Source organism: Macaca mulatta, chromosome 4 (assembly GCF_049350105.2).
Source record: "Macaca mulatta isolate MMU2019108-1 chromosome 4, T2T-MMU8v2.0, whole genome shotgun sequence".
NCBI lineage: Eukaryota > Metazoa > Chordata > Mammalia > Primates > Cercopithecidae > Macaca > Macaca mulatta.
In genome coordinates this window covers 3,071,456-3,090,204 of record NC_133409.1, presented here as the reverse complement: position 1 = coordinate 3,090,204, position 18,749 = coordinate 3,071,456, and the positions used below count along the sequence as shown (strand labels likewise).

The 18,749-nt window shown below is 40.5% G+C and overlaps 1 long non-coding RNA gene across 1 annotated transcript; it reads left to right on the top strand.

Annotated features, from left to right (window-relative positions):
• Nucleotides 1-12,449: 12,449 nt before the first annotated feature.
• Nucleotides 12,450-16,032, top strand: LOC114677432 (uncharacterized). Its single transcript, XR_013416939.1, has 3 exons — nucleotides 12,450-14,762; nucleotides 15,334-15,441; nucleotides 15,566-16,032. It is a non-coding gene; the product is annotated as an uncharacterized LOC114677432 (long non-coding RNA).
• Nucleotides 16,033-18,749: the final 2,717 nt, after the last annotated feature.

Genomic DNA, 18,749 nt, shown 5'->3' with positions numbered 1-18,749 from the left:
TAAAGTGAGTTGCTAATAAAGGGCATATAGGTGAGTGGCATTTTCTTTATCCACTCTGCCAATCTGTGTATTTTGATTGATGTATTTAGGCCATTTACATTTTATATAATTATTGATATGTTAGGGCTTATCTCTGTTTCCACGAGCAACAAATATCTTTCTACTTTTCTTTCATCTGAGTATGTCTTTATTTGGAGTTGAAAGTTCTTTTCATTCAGCGGTTAAATGGTGTGGGGAAAAACAAGAAAAAAGCTATTGGGCTGCTTCTTTCTGGCTTTCATCATTTCACATGATAAATCCTTTACATTTTAACTGCTGTTCACCTATAGGTAATGGGTTTCTTTCTGGTCAATTTCAAGATGCTTTTTCTTTGTGTTCATTACCTACAGGTGTGTGTTGCGCTGTGGGATTCAGCTCAAATCGTCCTTCCCCCGTTAGTTGTGCACACATTAACTCTGTTAATCTGTGCAATGAGGAAAGCACGTCTAGATAAGACTAACGTTTTTAAAACCACGAAGGCATGAAAGTCAGTGATCCACAGATTAGAACAACATTCCATTGTAAAGCATCTCTAAGGGAAAGCATCCAAGATAAAAAGATAACGGCCCGAGAAAATGTTTGTAATAATGACATTTATCACTTGTATATCTACCTGGGTTTGGTTCTGCCATTGGTTGGGGGTCTGGAAATGGTGCCTCTGGGTCTCCGTCTTGTACGGGTAAGGGTATATCGGATGCCCTGCTGCTGTGCTCATGTTTTCCTCTTTTTTAGTCCCTAGCTACCAAACCATTCCACCTTTATCCAGCCACCATTCAGAGTCCTCCTTTGGTTGTTTCTTGCGTTATTTTCAGAGTTTCTAGTTGTAGTTATTGGTATAAGCAGGAAGAAACAGGTCTATATAAGCTTGAACCGGTCAGAAATTCTGCTAAAGCTACAGTCTCACAGAATGTCAAGGTTTATTTTAGCAAAACAAAAAATAGTGTATAAATCCTAATCAAGTACACTGAAGGCAAAGAAGAAGAAGAATTAAGAATAAGAATAATATCAAAAGTTTATGTAGAGCTGATGTTGTGCTGGGCATACACACTTACGCACATGCATATGTGCTCCCTGATTGTAGGAATCTAGGTTCCATCTTGCTGATATTCTTAAATTAATACATTGAGACCTAACCTCTTTCTTCAACTTCAGGCTTGTATCAGCTTTTGCCTCATTAAAGTCTCTATTTTGCTACGTAAACAGTTCAGACTCAACATGTCCAAACCACTTTCCATCTTCCCTGCACACCAGTTCCTCCTGCAGATCCCTCACATTTGTTAGTGATGACTTCTCCCTTCCAGCTACTCCGGTCAGAGATCCTGGAGTCGTCTCCTGATGCTTCTCCTTATCTCATCACTCAGATCCAATCATCACCAAGCCCTGTTGGTGCTACCGTCAGAACATATCAAGCATCTAACCTCTCCTTTGCATTTTTCCAACTAGCCGTCTTCTTAGGCCATTGACCCTCTTATTGGATGATGGTAGCAGCCTCCTAATGTTATCTTGCTTCACCCATTTCTCTCTTCTGCCCTTTTCAACACATCAGCCAGAAGGACCTTTTTAAGTCTGAGTCAGACGCAGTCCCTCTCCTGACTTGTGTCTCCTAAGACTTCCCGCTCCAGCAGGGTGAAATCTGTTGCTGGGTTTTCAAGACCTCATGTAATACACCCCACGAACTCTCCTCCATCTAATGCTGTGCATGTCCTCTCTGCCCGTCTCAGAGAGCTCTCCATTCTTCCCCACTGCTACGTGCCAGAAGGCTGAACCTCATGATCTTCAGGTGCAGGCTCCTTGCTTTCTGTTTTCTGCTGGGTTTAGAACTGGAAACACCAGGAGGGCTTCAGGATGTGGGAGAAGGGTGAAGCTGGGAAGTCTCTCTTTCTCCCTTCTCCTCGGCCAGGTATTGGCAAGGGCTGCTCTTCTGTGTGTTCACAGATCCTGTCCAGTGGGCACCCTACAGCCCAGGTTCTTGTGGGGCTCCATGGTTATACCTTGCCTTGCTTCAGGCCAAGGGTTTGGAATGGTTTGCTTAACTGATCACACCTCCACACTTCTCTTTTGAATGTGCCATCTGCTTCCTGCTAGGGCACTTATTTTCTTGCTATGCACCTCCCTATTGCTGTTTTCATGGCCTGGCCAGGTGGTCCTCTTTCCTATCACTTTAACAACAAGCATGAATTTGAAGTTGTCATCATTTCTACATGGAATGCACTTCCAGACATCCATGTGCATCACTCTCCAGGCTTTCTAAACAGAAGGATCGAGTGTTGTGGACAGTGACTAACTGGGGACAGTGGTGCATACAGTAAAGGAATTTACAAAGGCAGTTTACCTTTACCTACAAGGCAAAGAAAGGAGGATTTATTAAAGAAAGTATGAAAATATGTTGCAAGGATGCAATGGGTAGATCAGCAAGAAAGATGCTGAGTTCCAGGAGACAAAAGCTTGCTGAGTATTTTATAGGATGGTGCTTGTGCTGGAGAGGGATATGTGCAGTACTGGTAACACTAAGATTGCTGTGAGCTCACTTGCATTTTTCTATCAGCTGAGGTGTCTGCTGGTAAGTCAGGCATAGGGAGATTGTGTGTTAGATGGACTATTTGTGCAGGAGGGCTGTGTGTCCTGCACCATGAAGAAAGGCAGATTTATAATTTATCTGCTTTGTCTTTTTGCCTTCCCTGCTCCCCCTAGCCTGGCTCCTTTTCCTAATCAGGACCCCACATCAGATAACACCCTCACTCCCAAGGCTGGTCATTTTGTTTAAAGTTAGAATATATCCACTTCGCACTGCAATGCTCTAGATTCCCTTTATCTTTGCTTACTTCACATAGAAAAGCATAATTTATAACTTAACAAAAGTGAGTAGCTAAAGAAGAAAGCAGGTCATACATGACACCATAAACTGTAAACAATAAAAGCTGAATTGGTGAAGATCTTCTAACTGGAAAGCCCCATACTGAGATGGTGTTAAATGCATCGTTTCTATAAATGTTCATGGTATTTTTATGAGGTGGACACTATTATTTCATCTTATAAATCAGTAAACAGGCTTTGAGAAAGGAATTAAATTGCCCAAGATCAAACAGCCAGTAACGTCAGGGCAGGGATTAGAAAAATTTAACAATTATAAAATTTCATGAAACATGAAAATAAGGAATACATCCTTTCAAAGCAGCTAGGAGCTGTATGTATTAGAGCAAAGGAGCGGTGAAAGTTATTGCATATTTCTTGGTACTTAGTCCACGGATTGCTTTCACAGTGTTATTATTCCTGTAAGTCACAGGACCTGACAGTTGTGAGCATTGTTACTGCCCTAATTCCTGCAGCCTCAGCTGTGAAACACTTTCAATATTTTTCTTTTGTTTGTTGAGCCAGTTATAAAAAAAAAAAAAAAAAAAAGAACTACCACAGCTAATTCTTTCTGTTTATCTAAATGCTTGTCAAAATGCCTAAGCAGTGATTTGCCGGGTTTGGGAGTTATGTGTGCATATACATTTTAAATAAACTGTGGCAACAGGCCTTAGCTTTTGTGGCTCCAGCAGGCGTGAGTGAGTGTGTGTGCTCTCTCTCTCCGCATCTGCTGCTTGACATCTTTAATTTATTATTCCTGTTATATAACTTTGTTTTGGTGTTTGAACTTCCATTCCCATGACTTTATGTTGAAAAACAGTTTTAAATCTAGGATTTGCATTTCACCACAGTGATAGAGCCTGGTTATTTTTTGTTATTTGCAATATGGCATATAATATGGCAATAATCTATGTCTAGTCACCAGTCAGGGATAACAAGAGATTTATGGCATATTAAAACAAAATTGATGTTCCTCTGATGAGGGAGGTTATTGCTGGCCTAAGCAAAAATGGCCAGAGTGAATTTCACAGGCTGTGCAGCCCTGGAGGCCGTGGCTCTGGTCTCTCAGCCCTGCTCACACCCAGACCCCTGCACCCTTCTGTGAAGAGCCCCTGTGATTTCGAGCCTGCAGTGTGAAGTTGCCATGACTGAGTTAGCATCTGTTTCAAGTCTCCTGGGTGACAGAACACATATTTGGGTCAAACTCTGAGGCACCGATGCAGCTGATGTTGAATAAATGTGACAGATTTACCTAGTTAGTGACTTTTTATGAAGGAAGAAACCTAATGCACGTGTGCGTCTTGAGACGTGTGGGCCTTCTGTCCCGTGTGCAGCTGTGTGTGCTCCCCCACTGGCCCGGCCTGCGCGCTTTTCTGCCCCGGCACTCGGCAGCTGCCCAGTCCAGCTCAAGCCAGGATTTTCCACGGCTGCCTCTGAATGGTCTCCAGGCTGCTTCCTCACCTCCTGCTGAGCTCCAAGTGCCATTGCTATGAGGGGACAGGAGCAGGGCGGGAGATTGTCCTGAGTCTTGACTCTGTGCGGTGTGCAGGGTTATCACCTTTACACATCCCACTTTCTTCATCTTTACAGTGGGGAGAGCAATTTTTTACCTTCCCCATCCTGAAGCAGGGGTGTGGTGGAAGATCAAAGAAAGTGCTTTAGCTTTTAAAAATAGAGAAAAAGCCAACAGTTCTTGGGTGGACATATCAGACCTGTTCCCAACAGGACAGATGGCAGCACAGCCAGACCCGCTCTGTGTCCCAAGAGCAGCCCCGGGCAGAGCAAGGTGGGGAGCCGCCCCTCACCAGCCCAGCTGTTCTCACACACTCCCTCTGCAACGTCGGATGGTTCACAACAGGATCTATTGTTTTCTTTAATTTCGCTTTGTGGAAACCCTTGTATCCCTTACTCTCTTGTGCTGTTATTGAAGGTTTAATGGGTTCGTTTTGACTCCTCACATAGACTATGCTTGATAGTTCTTGCAAGCTCAACACGATGCCTGGAACAGGTAAGTGGGTGAGTGAAAAACAGTTTGGGCTGCTTTTTAATTAGAACTATTAAAAAAGAATTTTGGTTGCTTTTTAATTGGAGCAATGAAAAATCAAACGATTACCTGCTCAAACCAGAAAATTCTTAGTTTTCCAACTTAGTTTATAATTTGCTTCCTTATATCTTTGGGTTTAATTTGCTGTTCTTTTCCCAGTTTCTGGGGGCAGAAGCTCTGAGCCTTTATTCCAAAACTTTCTTCCTATTAAATATATGCAACTAAAGCTATACAGTCTTCTCTAAGCACTGCTCTAGCTCATCCCTCATGTTTTGATATGACACGTCTTATCATTTTTCAATACAAAACATTCTCAATGTCCGCCGTGCTCCTTCTATGCGTAACAACGTGGAAGTGTTTGTGCGATTATTTTAGTTATCTTTCTGTTGTGTTACAGTGTGATTGTGTTGCACAGGAAAACAGAGTTTGTGTGATTTTACTTATCTTTTTATTTTTAATTTGTTGAGAGGAGTTTTATGGTCGAGTCTGCTTTGGTAAATATTCCTTGTTCCCTTGATAAAGAGTTGTTGTTGTTGAGTGCCATGTTCTGGAAAATTTAGTTGTGTCCCTCAAAGGCTACTTTTATACTTTTTTTTTGGTTTGGTTATTCTCTCAGCTTCAGAAACAGGTGTTAAAATCCTCAACTATGCTTTTGAATATTTATCTTCCTCTGCTTAGTTAGGTCTTTTTTTTTTTTTTCCTATACATGTTTAGCAATGTTATTAGGCACACGCACACAATTACGAGTTTTATATCTTCCTGCTTTTATGAAATGCAGTTTTTATCTTTAGGAATATTTTTTCCTTAGTTAAAATCAACTGTCTCGTATTGCTATAGCTACCTCAGCTGCCTCTTAAACACAGTGTATCCATGACTCCCATTCTATAGATATTGATCTTCAGCCTGTCTGTATTATTTCATCTAAAATGTGCCTCCTGCAATTTCATATTGTTGGATTCTTGATTTTTCATACAGACCATCTTTGTCTTCTAATTAGAGTGTTCAGTTTTATACATTTAATTACTAAAATAATTGTGTTTAAGTAAGCCTACCATCCTACTAAATGATTCTATTTGTCTTGTCTGTTTTTATTTTTGTTCCATTTTTCTTAATTTCTTTCAGATAAGTCAAGTATTTTCACGCATTGATTTTTCTTTTTCATTGTATTTTAGTACATTATTTTATTATTCCCTTAGCAACTACCCTAAGCATCTGTGAGTAGTTAATGTTTAAAGTAGTAATTTTAATATTTCTCTGAAAATACAAGAAGTTTCCAATAGTTAACTCCATTTTTGCACTAATATAATATAAAATTTTACTTATGCACACATTATAAAACTTGCACTAAATTGTTATAGTTGTTGTTTTAAACAGTTCTTGTTATTTTTACAGTTTCTGGAGTGCTTCATTCCTTCCCGATGATCTCTGCTTACCTGTAGGATCTTCTGGACTTTTCTTTCCACTCAAGAAACTTCTTTTACTGTTTATTTCTGATGTCATTCTGTGGCAGGAAATTGATCAACTCTTCTCTGACTTGAAATGTCTTTATTTCACCTTATGTTTAATGAGGTATGATGGCTGTAAAATAAGTTGCACGTATTGATGAATACTAATACAGTGACATATTGATTTCCCATGAAAACGTGTGTTTCTGTAACCTAAGGGCTTCCTCACGTTCCTTGGTGTCCATTTCTCCCTCCGCTCCTGTCTGAGGCAACTGTCAGTTTGATTTCTGCCACTGTAAAGTAGTTTTCATTTTCCAGAATTTCATGTAAATGGAGTCTTACAGTGCATGTTCTTTCTTACTTTTAATCTGGCTGCTTTAATTTCACCTAACAATTTTGGGTGCATCATCCACTCACTGCGTCCCCCAGTAGCTTGTTGCTTTTTATGGCTGGGTCGTTGCCCGTTGCGTAAGCACAGCACAATTTATCTACCCATTCACCTGCTAATGAACATTTCTATTATTTTCAGGTTTTGATTATTAAAAATAAAAAGTGATATGAGCATTTGTATCCAAAAATTTGGGTCTCAAATGTATTAATTGTAGGATTAGAATATCTGAGTCATATGGTAGGTGAATGTTTAATGTTTTATAAATTGACCACACTGTTTTCCAAAATGGTTTACATTCCCGCTGGAGTGTATAAGATTTGAAATTGCTCTCCATCCTCACCAGCGTTTGCTATGGTCATACTTTTAAATATTAGCTATTCTCACAGGTGTTCAATGGTATTGCCCTTATAGTTTTAACCTCCTTTTCCCTAAAGACTAATACTGTTGAGCATCTTTTCTATTGCTTATTTGCCATTTGTGCATCTTTTCTTGTTCTTGTTGTTGTTGTTGAAATATCCATTAAAATATTTGTCTAACTCAGTCCACAAATGTACGGAGTTGTTTGTTTTCTTACCATTGCATTGTAAATTATTTGTATATTCAGAACAAAAGCTCTTTCTCAGATATTTTGCAATACTTCCTTTCAATCTATTAAATCATTTTAATGATGTCTTTTGAAGAATAAAATATTATAATTTTCATTTTTAAAAATTTATAATGTATAATTTCTTGTGTCCTTTTTAGGAAAACTTTGCCAAACAGAAGATCACTAATCCTTTGTCCTATTTTTATTCCATAAATACTACTAACTAATTATTATTGGCATTTATAGAAAATTCCTCCAAACAGCAACAATGTATATCTTTAAATTGAAATATTTTACCAAGACAGCTGATGTTCTGTGCCATAGACTAAACCTTAAACATGATAAAAGAGTAGAAAACAAGCAAAGTATGTTCTGAGACCATAAGGAAATTAACTGAAAATAAAAACATATCTGGAAAATCCCTGAATATATGGCAAATAAACAACACACTTCTAAATCAACGATGGGTCAAAACTGAAGTCTTACACTAAACTAAAAATATTTTGAATCAAATAAAAATTAAAATACTATATATCAAAATTATCAGGATACAGCTAAGCAGTGCTTTGAGGGAAATGTAGAGTACTAAGTGCTTGTAATAGAAAATAGGAAACACCTAAAATCAGTAATATTACAAACACCTCTATGCCCAAAAGGAAATAACTTACATGAAAATTAAAAATGTTTCTACCTGCAATAATGAACATTTGGAATTTGAATTTTATAAAATGTCATTTGCACAACATGGCTTGGCCTGGAGGACATGATTCTATGTGAAATACTCAGACACAGAAAGAAAACAATTGAATGATCTCACTTATATGTGAGACTTGAAAAAAAAAGACTCTCAAATACACAGAGACAGAGTGTGTAACAGTGTTTTCATGGGTGGGGATTGCAAGAGGACATGGGGGGATGTAGGTCAAGGGAATCAAAATATCATAGAAGGTATGCGGGCCAACAGTTCTGGAGACTGGATGCACAACATGAGGGCTGAACTTAATAAAACTGCACCATGTTAAGGATTTTTGTTAAATAAGTGGATTTTAGCTGTCTTTGTCACAAAAAAAAAGTGAGATAATAGATACGTTAATCTGTTTCACCATTGTAACCATTTTACTATCTATATTTTGTAGCATCATGTTGTAAACATAAAATATACACAATACTATTTAAAATGCATTAAATTGCACTAATAACAAATGAAGCATTAGGTCTAAATATAACAAAATAGGTGCAGTGTTTGTATGCTGAAAACTACAAAACACTGATGAAAGAAATAAAAAAAATCTAAGTAAATGAAGAAATAGGCAGTTTCATGGATTTGAGACTCAATATTTCAAAGACGTCCATTCTCCTATTTTCCCTGACTTGAGCAATGCAATCTCAATAAAATTCCAGCAAGTCTACTTTGTAAATAACAACAAGCTGAATCAAAATTAACATAGAAAGGCAAAGAAACTATAATAATCACAAAAATTCTGCAAGAAAAGCAAAACAAAATTCTGGAAAATGAACAAAACAACAAAGGTAAAATACTCACGTAACTTGATTTTAAGACACTATAACGCGACAGCGACAGTAAACAATACAATGTGGTATTGGCGTAGGGACAGTCAGTCAATGGAACAAAAGAAAGAACAGAGAAAATTGACTCAGACATATATTGACAAGTGACTTTTGGCAAAGGTACAAGTCAAGTTAGGAAAGAAACAATCTTTTCAGTTAATTGTGTTGGAACAAATAGTATGCAAATGTCCCAAATACGACCAATATATACCTTTTCCATATACAAACATTAATTCGTAGTGGATTATAGATTTGAATGTAAAATGCAAAACCATACAACTTCTGAAAAAAACATGACAGAAAAGCTGCATGACTTTGGTTTTGGTGGTGAGTTTTAAGATACGATACCAAAAGCACGCTCAATGAAAGAAGAATTTTTGAAATTTGACTTTAACAAAATTTAGTGTTTGCATTGCAGAAGACACTGTAAATATGGTAAAACAGCAAGCCACAGACTTGGAGCTATTACTTGCAAATTTCATATTTGATAAAGTACTTATATCCAGATTTTTTTTTCTCTCTATCATCCTCAAGTACTGCTAAAATTAAAGCTTAAAATAAAATTGACAGCACCAAATGCTGATAGGTATGTGAAGCCACAAGAATTCCCATTGCTGGTAGGAATGCAAAAGTAGTATTCTACTTGGACGCCCATACACCTTGGATGGCAGATTGCCTATTTCTTACAAACGTACACTCATCTCATGGATCACGAAGTCCCGTCCCAGATGTTCATCTAAGTGAATGGAAAACTGCGTTCACACAAAAAACAATTTGCAGATGTCTGTAACAGTTTTATTCATAACACCTCAAACTGGAAACAACCAAGTTGTCCTTCAACACGAGTGGAGAAACAGACTGTGGTGTGTTCACACGACGTAAGACTACTTAACAGTGAAAGGAGTGAGCAACTAACTCACATGACCTAGACGAGTCTTAACTGCATTTTGGTAAGTGAAAAAGGCAGCCCCCAAAGTCTGCATATTATATGTTCCACTTATATCACATCCTGGAGAAGGCAAACGTGTAGGAACAGAAAAGGGTGCAGGGCTTCTAAGGGTTTGGGGATGGGTTGATGAGTGATAGAACTGTTCTGTGTGGTAGTGGGTGGAAGATTTTTGACTGCATTTCTGAGTTGTGCAAAGACATAGAAAAACCAAAAAGTCAAATTTATTGTATGCAAATTCTAAAAAAAGCTCAACTAGGATTTGAGGGAATCTCAAACTAGAAGAACGACTGTGACAAATGAATCTAACTGATTACAAATGATGACACAACTCAGAAATTTTGCAGAATCAGAGAAGAGAAGTGTGAATCTGGTGAGGAACTCAGCCAGGCAGGCTGGGGGCTGTCAGGCTAGCCACTTGGTGGTGCCAGAGGACCTCCAATAGAACCTTGCACATGATTTTACATAATTTACCCAGACAGCAAAGAAGGCTCAGCCACTGCACTCAATCAATACCAGTGACGACACTGCCACTTGCTGAACACGACCTTGGAGCATGTCTACAGGTCAACAGCATGTCACTGGTAACACTGAAAAATGGAAAATGCACAGGAGCCCGAGCCTCTACACACAGAGTCTGGGCTCCTTTTTGAATTTCATATGACTACACTGTATAATGAGTTTTGACTGTGTCCTGGTCATTGTTTAACTTTTCTCAGAATTTACTTGGAGTTTTACTGATCGGAGAATTATGGACTGTATAGTAGAGAAAGCAAATATATAAATAAGCATAATTATGCTGGCTCCCAATGTAAATAATGAATTCATTGTTCTAGTCTTGCTGGCGTTGTCACTGAAGAGCTTTGCAAGAAGCCTTCTGCTCGCTCAGAACCTTGAGGCATCCAGTGGTACCACAGAGTTAAAGCCATCCAAAGCATCTGGCATGGGTTCCCTGGTGAAGACATCACACTCGTCCCATGAGTCCACACTCCCTGGCAGCCCTATAAACTCTCACCCTGTGAAACTATCACAGGTTTGCCATTATGCAAAGTATTTACCCCCAGATTTTCAACTTTATCTTACTTCAGGCAGACACAGAAAAGGTACTTCCACAGGTTCATGCATTGTACTCAGGCTCATGGTCAATCGGCACAGGCTGCTTTTTCTCCGTGGCTCCAAAGCAGCATCCACTAGACTAAGACCTGGAAATGTTGTCTTTTAAGGAAAGATGAAAAGAAAAATCATGCCCTAGAGTCACGTGGAAGGTCCATACTTTGCTTTTGGCCACTAGTCCACAATTAACCTGAGAGTTATGTCACCCAGGTACACCACCACCTGGGCCCCTGTCCCATCAGAAAACTTTACAGCAAAGATGGTGAGGAACGTACCAGAGCAGATGACATTCTGGAGAACTCAAGTTACGCAAATGAAGACAATTTATTTCAGAAGGAGGAGAAAATCGTGAGAAGTGAAGTTTCCGTCAACACCCATTGTAAGTGTGCCAGATGACTGGCTCTAGAGTGTCATCCTCAAATCTGGGGGCTTTCCTTCCCTGTTTTCCTAGGTATTTTCTTAGCATGTTGCCTATGTACGGTTCTGTACTGTTAACAGGCACCCGCTGCCTCTCAGCAATGGTGTCTATAATGTTCCTCCCCTACTATGCCTTGTTCATCCCTAGTGGCTTCTTGTCATGAGTCTAATTTCTTGTTTGATATTCTCACAATGGGGCTCATTCTGATAATCAGAATCATTCCTAGGCTTGATCTCACTGTCTCTGTGAGACAGCCAGACTCTTGATATCAGTGTCTTGTGGCATATATGTTGGTTTTCTGGGTAATTTTACTCAAACATGAAGTGACATTTTGCATGCAACTCTAATATTTGTTTCAAGGCATTCCTATAAATCAGTTTATCAAGATAAACAGTTTGTTTACCTGTGCAAACTTCTATCAGGACAGCATGTTGCTAATCTGAGCAAAAAGTTCATTTACCAAACAGCAATGTTCTTGTGAAGGCTCACTTCAAAACTCTTGTCTTCTGTTCGCAAACCTTACATGATCACATCACAGACTTTACCCAATCCCAATCAATTTTCATCTTAAAAGAATCACTTAAACCTACCATTTATTCTAGCAAACTCTGGTTCCTGTGTAGTTGATAATTCACACTTAATCCTGACAAAAACGTTAATTCAGGAAATTCTTCTAGCACAGACTGGAGTTTCCTTATCTTCCTCCCTCCCACTATGATCCGGGCTCTTCCGGGATCCCATCTCTGTTGAGGAGGAGTCACTGGGGTTCTGGGAGCCCTGGAGAGACTTGAGACTTTAAAAGCTGAAGATTCTTAAGAAGCTACAATATATATTATTTGTTGTTTTATTTTATTGATTGGTTCTTGTAGCATACATATGTATGAAAAACTAGTACTTACCTTTTTTGTCTTTCTAAGAAGTCTTTGCAAAAAAGAATTATGTGCTGGGTTTGTGTGTGTGTGTGTGTGTGTACGCTGGTGTATGTGTGTAATGGGGGAGGTGCTGGTTGTATTATTTGAGAATAAAGAATACAAGGCTTTGAAAAGTCACTTTGCCCAAGGCTACATAGTAAGTTTTTTGGGTTTTGTGTGTTTGTTTTGTTTTCTTCAGACACGGTTTCATTCCTGTTGCCCAGGCTGCTGTGCAGTGGCGTGATCTCGGCTCACTACAGCCTCTACCTCCTGGGTTCAAGTGATTCTCCTGCATCAACCTCCCAAGTAGCTGGGACTACAAGCACGTGCCACCACACCCAGCTAAGTATTTTTTGTATTTTTAGTATAGACGGGGTTTTGCCATGTTGCTCAAGCTTGTCTCAAACTCCTGGCCTCAAGTGATCTGACCGCCTTGGCCTCTCAAAGTGCTGGGATTACAGGCGTGACCCACTGCACCCGGCCGATAGTAAGTTTAACAGCTGGAATTCCAACTTTGTGAAGCACTGATAAGAACTGGAAAAAAAAAATTCAGATGAGTAACTTAAACACATATAAAATTAAAATCCCCATTGAAGTGTATTAACTAGACATTAATAAATTCCATTAAATAAATTCCAGTAGATCTAAACATATTGCAATTACATGCACTGATATATTTTTGGAAACTGAACATTTTAATAGCCTTGTTGAAATATAATTAATAAACTGTACATGCCAGTCAGTACAGTCTCAGTGCTGTGCAACGACAACCATAAGGTAAATTTTAGAACATTTTTACTCTGAAAGGAACCCCACACCCGTCAGCAGCCACTCTATTGCCCACCATCTCCCTCCACCAGTTCCTGGCCACCACCAATCTACTTGATGTCCCCATGGGTTTGCCTGTTCTAAAACTTTCGTATAAATAGAATTACAGAACATGTGGTCTTTTAAAAATTCCCTCAAACTCTGTATTTTTCCCAAAGCATGTATTTAACCGAATTTATGAAATTTTTGCAATAATTTTAAAGGGAAGTTTTGAGTTACTTATTTTCAGAAATGGTAATATATAGTATTTTTAAAAAAATTCTACACAGAGACAAACTCTTTGAAAAGCTCAGCTGTTGGAAGTGAAGATGCTTTGTCTAAATGGAGAAATAAAATTCGGATGAAGAGATGCTAATTTAACTAGATTTTTGAGACGCTAAATTTTGTGATGGGAAAAATGCAAGACATTTATTAGAGAATCCATTCCTGATCCTGCATAAAAGGGCACACACTTTGGCCACAGAGTATTTTGAAGGGGGATACATGATAATATTAAGTATATATATGGGGCCAGAATTGTATTTTTAATAGACAAGTTAAAATACCCAAATCCACACAAGGCCTAAGAATGACAGCTTTGTGAAGAGCAAGCAAGGCCTCCAGGAAAAGGACAGGGAGGGAAAATGGGAAGCGGATGGAGGCTGGGCTGAGGCCCTGGTCTCCGCTCTTCCCTCCTCCCCACCAGCCCGTTTCTCTTTTCCATCTTTTTCTACCCTCTATGACAAATGAGAGTGTATCAAATTCACCTCCAAATGGGCTAATGTACTTTCCAGGTCTCCTTTCACTTGGTTTAAATATAGGAACAGAGGAGTGTGGAAAGGCACTGGCCCCAGCAAAGCGGGTTGGCTTTGTCCCTGGGTTCACTCTTGCATACTGGACAGGTCACTTCAGGCCTCGGATTCCTCATTTGTGAAGCACAGCCAAAAACTCAAGGCTCCCCACCTTGCTGTGGTGGTGAATCAGCGGGGTAAATGCTTAGCCGGGGACTGGCTTGCTGTACCCTCCACAATGACCACTTGAAGTGGATCCCAGAGGCTCTTTACTTTGCCATAAAGACAGTTTAAGGAAATGAGACTTTTAAATAACTTGTCTGCAACTTCTACAAGAGATGGTAAGTGCATATGGTGTCTTTCTAAGCTACTTTCAGATGAACCATAAATCTCAGTGCATTCTCCTGCATTGGAGGGAGAGGCTGCTAATGCAAGCTCAGCCCTCCTGTGCAGCTCGTAATGAGGCAGGCCCCTTAGTCTCCTCTGCTCCCCAAGACCAACCCCATAGCTGGGCAGTTGTTGCAATGTGACACACTTGGGCACGTATCTGAGACGTCATTTTGAAAATGAAGAACCGATATTTTTCTTACTTATAAAAGCAGTCCTACTTCTCAAAGGAGACGCCTGTCCTGGAGGACCTGCGACAAGGTAGAGAAGAGGTTTTCTCCCTTCATGCCTTCACGGAGAGGCTCATGTTGCTAGACATGGCGACGTCTGTCAGGAAATGTCGTGTCCTCAGCCCTTCACGTAGGCAGGTTTGATTCAGCATCCTCGGGGCACTTCCTGTTCCCGCCCACATGTGCTCGCGCATGCGTGGTGGAGCTGGCCTTTTCAACATCCGCCATCTAACCGGTAGGTAGCAGGGTTATTGATATCGCATGTATTTAATGTGTTTAATTTTCATCCATATATCTTCTTGGCTGATCTGTCTTTTCAACTATTTTGCCCATTTTAAATTGTTTTTTCCTGTTATTGACTTTTAAGTCCTTTTAGATGTGAAGTACAAGCCATTTTTTCAGATATATGGTTTGCAAATGTTTTCTCCAGATCTGTGGCTTATATTTTTTATTCTCTTAACAGTTAGTGTCTTCTGACTGGTATATGTGCTTCATTTTGAATATGTCCAATTTATCAGTTTCTTTTCTTTTATGGATTGTACTTTTGCTGTCAAATTTAAAATATCTTTGCCTAACTCAAGGTAGCACAGATTTTTTTCCTATGATTTCTACCATAATTTCTACTTTTGTATTCTACGTTATGTTTATAATCTATTTTGGTTCCATTTTTACGTAATATGAGATGTAGATAAAAGTTAATTTTTTTGCGTAAGATACTCAATTGTTCTAGCACCATTTGTTGAAAGGCTATTGTTTTTCCTCCATGGAATTATCTCTGCATCTTTGTTGAAACGAACACACCACAGATGTGTCGGCCTATCTCTGGGTGTGGATGCAGCTCAGGTGATCTATTTCTACGTCCTTATGGTAACTCCTTACTCTCAGGTCACCACAGCTGCTGCTGTGCAGAAGAGGTAAGGCCACCAGCAGCCCTGGCATTTGCTCCCCTTCCTAGTCTATTCTCCAGCTCTGGGTGGAATTCAGAGCCCAGGCTGCCTCTGGCCCCTTCCACCAACGGGTGGGTTTGCCCCTGTGCAGATAAGCTGAGGACCAACCCCAACACCGGATGGCTGGTGGCCACAGAGATGGACTCAGCACAAAACTGCTTAGCCCTGTGCTGGGTGGAAGCCAACACCTGCAGCTGGAGGCTGGGTTCACTGTGGACTGAGTGAGAGGTGAAGCTGCCTGGGCTTCTGGGTTGGGTGGGGACTTGGAAAACTTTTCTGTCTAGCTAAAGGATTGTAAATGCACCAACCAGTGCTCTGTGTCTAGCTAAAGGTTTGTAAATGTACCAATCAGTGCTCTGTAAAATGGACCAATCAGCTCTCTGTAAAATGAACCAATCAGCTCTCTGTAAAATGGACCAATCAGCAGGATGTGGGTGGGGCCAAATAAGGGAATAAAAGCAGGCCACGCAAGACAGTGTTGGCGTCCCGCTCAGGTTCTCTTTCTCAGTGTGGGAGCTTTGTTCTTTTGCTCTTTGTAATAAATCTTATTGCTGCTCACTCTTTGGGTCCGTGCTGCCTTTATGAACGGTAATACTCACCATGAAAGTCTGTGGCTTCACTCCTGAAGTCAGCAAGACTACAAACCCATCAGAAGGAAGAAACTGGGCAGATCTGAACATCTGAAGGAACAAACTCTGGACACACTATCTTTAAGAACTGTAACACTCACCACGCAGGGTCTGTGGCTTCATTCTTGAAGTCAGCGAGACCAAGAACCTGCCAATTCCAGACACACTAGGTTGCTTTAGGCTTTGGAATTAACCCATTTATACTGAAGGCTGCAGAATTTTTTTGTGAAAAGTCAGACCTTGGGAATGGTTTTGAGTGGTAGGATATAAATAATTCCCACAAGCTTAGCATTCCAATAATGGAACACTAGGCGTAAATGGGATAAGGCCATCTTTATTTGATAGTAGGCTTGTTAAAATTTTTCTCGGTTCATAAATTAAGGGTAGAGAGAGCACTCCTTGGTGAATTCCCACTTTTCCTTAGGGATTTTCCTGGGAGAGGGCTGTTTATTAGCTAGCATGGTGGTGAGCAGAGTTAGAGGTTGTCTCTGAAGAAGTTAAACTGGTTGGTATTTCCTCCCGTGTGCAGTTCTTCAGAAGCTTGGTCCTAGGGCTGGGAGGAGACAGGGGGCAGGGAATCAAAGACTTGCGTGGTTACAGGGGAAGAGAAGAGAAAGGCCCTGGCAAGAGAGTGTACATCTAGGGTTGGCTTCCAAAGAACCGGCAAGTGACAACACGGAAAATGTGAAGACAAGCCCAGGGTCGTCTTCCGACTCTCCATGTGTTTGTGATGATCCGGAAGTGACATCTCCCTCTGGCGTTATCTTCCGACTCTCCATGTGTTCCTGAGGATCCAGAAGTGACGTCACCCTCTGCAACTCATCATTCCAACCCAGAGGACCATGAGGGTCCACGGCTAAACAGTTACACGTGTAAAGCACTCAGATTAGTTCCTGGGACAACAAATTACTCTAAAATATATGTGTTGCCCATATAAACTTGTCATACTGTGGGAAATGGGTACTGTGGGTTCTGACTTACAACCTAATTTTAAACCTTCTGCTTTAGAATGTAGAGGAAGTTCATAATAAATTCCTAATCAGTTTATAGTTGAGTCTGCTTTCAGGGAGCCTGTTTTCAATGGAGAGTCTCCCTCTGTTTCTAACCCATGGTGAGTTGAGCTCTCTCTGATTTTACACAGCAAATTGTTTCCTGTGCTGTTCCTCACTTCTTAGAATCCCATCAATAAGAACACAGAGTAACTGCCTATAGAATCAGGTTAATTGGAGACTGGGAAAACTGATAAAAATCAATCAAACATAGAGACATCAAAGAGTTATAAAAGAGGTTATACAGGAAGATTTTCAGTTAGTCTCCACTTCTGAAACGGCTCATTTTTTTAATACCTGAGACTAAACCATATCATGTTTCTATTTTCTTTAAGTTGCTTTTAGAATTAACATACCTTAATTCGTGTCTGGTATGCTTCAGAACTTTGACTCAAACCATCTTTTTGGACCTTAGGCTCTTTTTCTTGGACTTCCACCGGGACCTGCCCGAAGCCAGTGGACATCGAGCATGAAACGGCTTCCTTTATTTCTCACACTCCAGTTTCCTTCTGTTTGAATTTTTGTCAGTTCATACATTAAGGGTAGAGGAAGCACTCTTCCTCCAAGGGGAGGAGAATTCCCGCTCTCCCTCTGGGTTCTTCCCTGGAGAGGGCCCTTTTCAGCGAGGAGTGGTGATGAGCAGGGATGGAGGTCTCTCAGAGGAGGTTAAATTGGCCCTGTACTTTTTCCTCAGTAATTCCTGAGTTGTACCTCTGCATAAACACACCCAGTCTGACATGGAACGCTGACTCAGCTGGAATCTGATCTCACCTCTCCTCCCTGTGCACTTGCAGGGACGTCAGGCTCTGCGGGCAGCCCTCTGGGCACCAGAGCCTTTCCTGACCCAGGCCCTGGTCACTCTCCCTAGAGGCTTTACTTGGGGGAGCTCCCTACCATTTCCCCAGCTAGGAGGAAGCCAGGCCCCTCTTGGGAGAGGTTGATGATCCAATCCAGGTGATGAGGTCAGTGGAGATGTTCTCTCAAATAATGTATCAGACATAAAGGTCAGGAAGTGTCTACCATTCTGGAACATTGGGAATTGTGATGACAACATGACTGTGTGTACTGGGAGAAGATCTGCTCCGTGGTCTAATGGAATCTATGGTAGACGAAAGTGTCTCATAAAAGGGTTTTTTACTGAATTTGGAAAATTCATGTGTTTAGCCAGATGAATCAGAAAAGATTTTTTTTCCTTTTTTTTAGCCAGAAGCGTCCATATGTTTTCAGATGCACTAGCAAAGCAAAAGCACAGAAACATCAATTTTCTAAAAGGAGGGCAAAACCACATTTTCTTCCTGGAAAAACTCAAGAGTTGAGAAAGGGAAATTGGACGTGTCATTTGGGATTACACTGAGGCAAAGTTGCCATCTGGACAGAAACTAGCACTGGCGAAAGCAACGTTGCCACCCTCACATCTTCCAGAAACAGCTCCTGACAAGGCTCTGACCCTCACTCATGGACGGTTTCTTGATTAGTTGGTGGGTTGTGTATTTATAATGGCACAGGAGAACGCTCAATCAACGTGATCTCTCGCGAATAAAGTGAGCATTCCAATAGGTGGTTTAAGCCTCAAGCATTTTTAAAAAGAGCTGGGTGG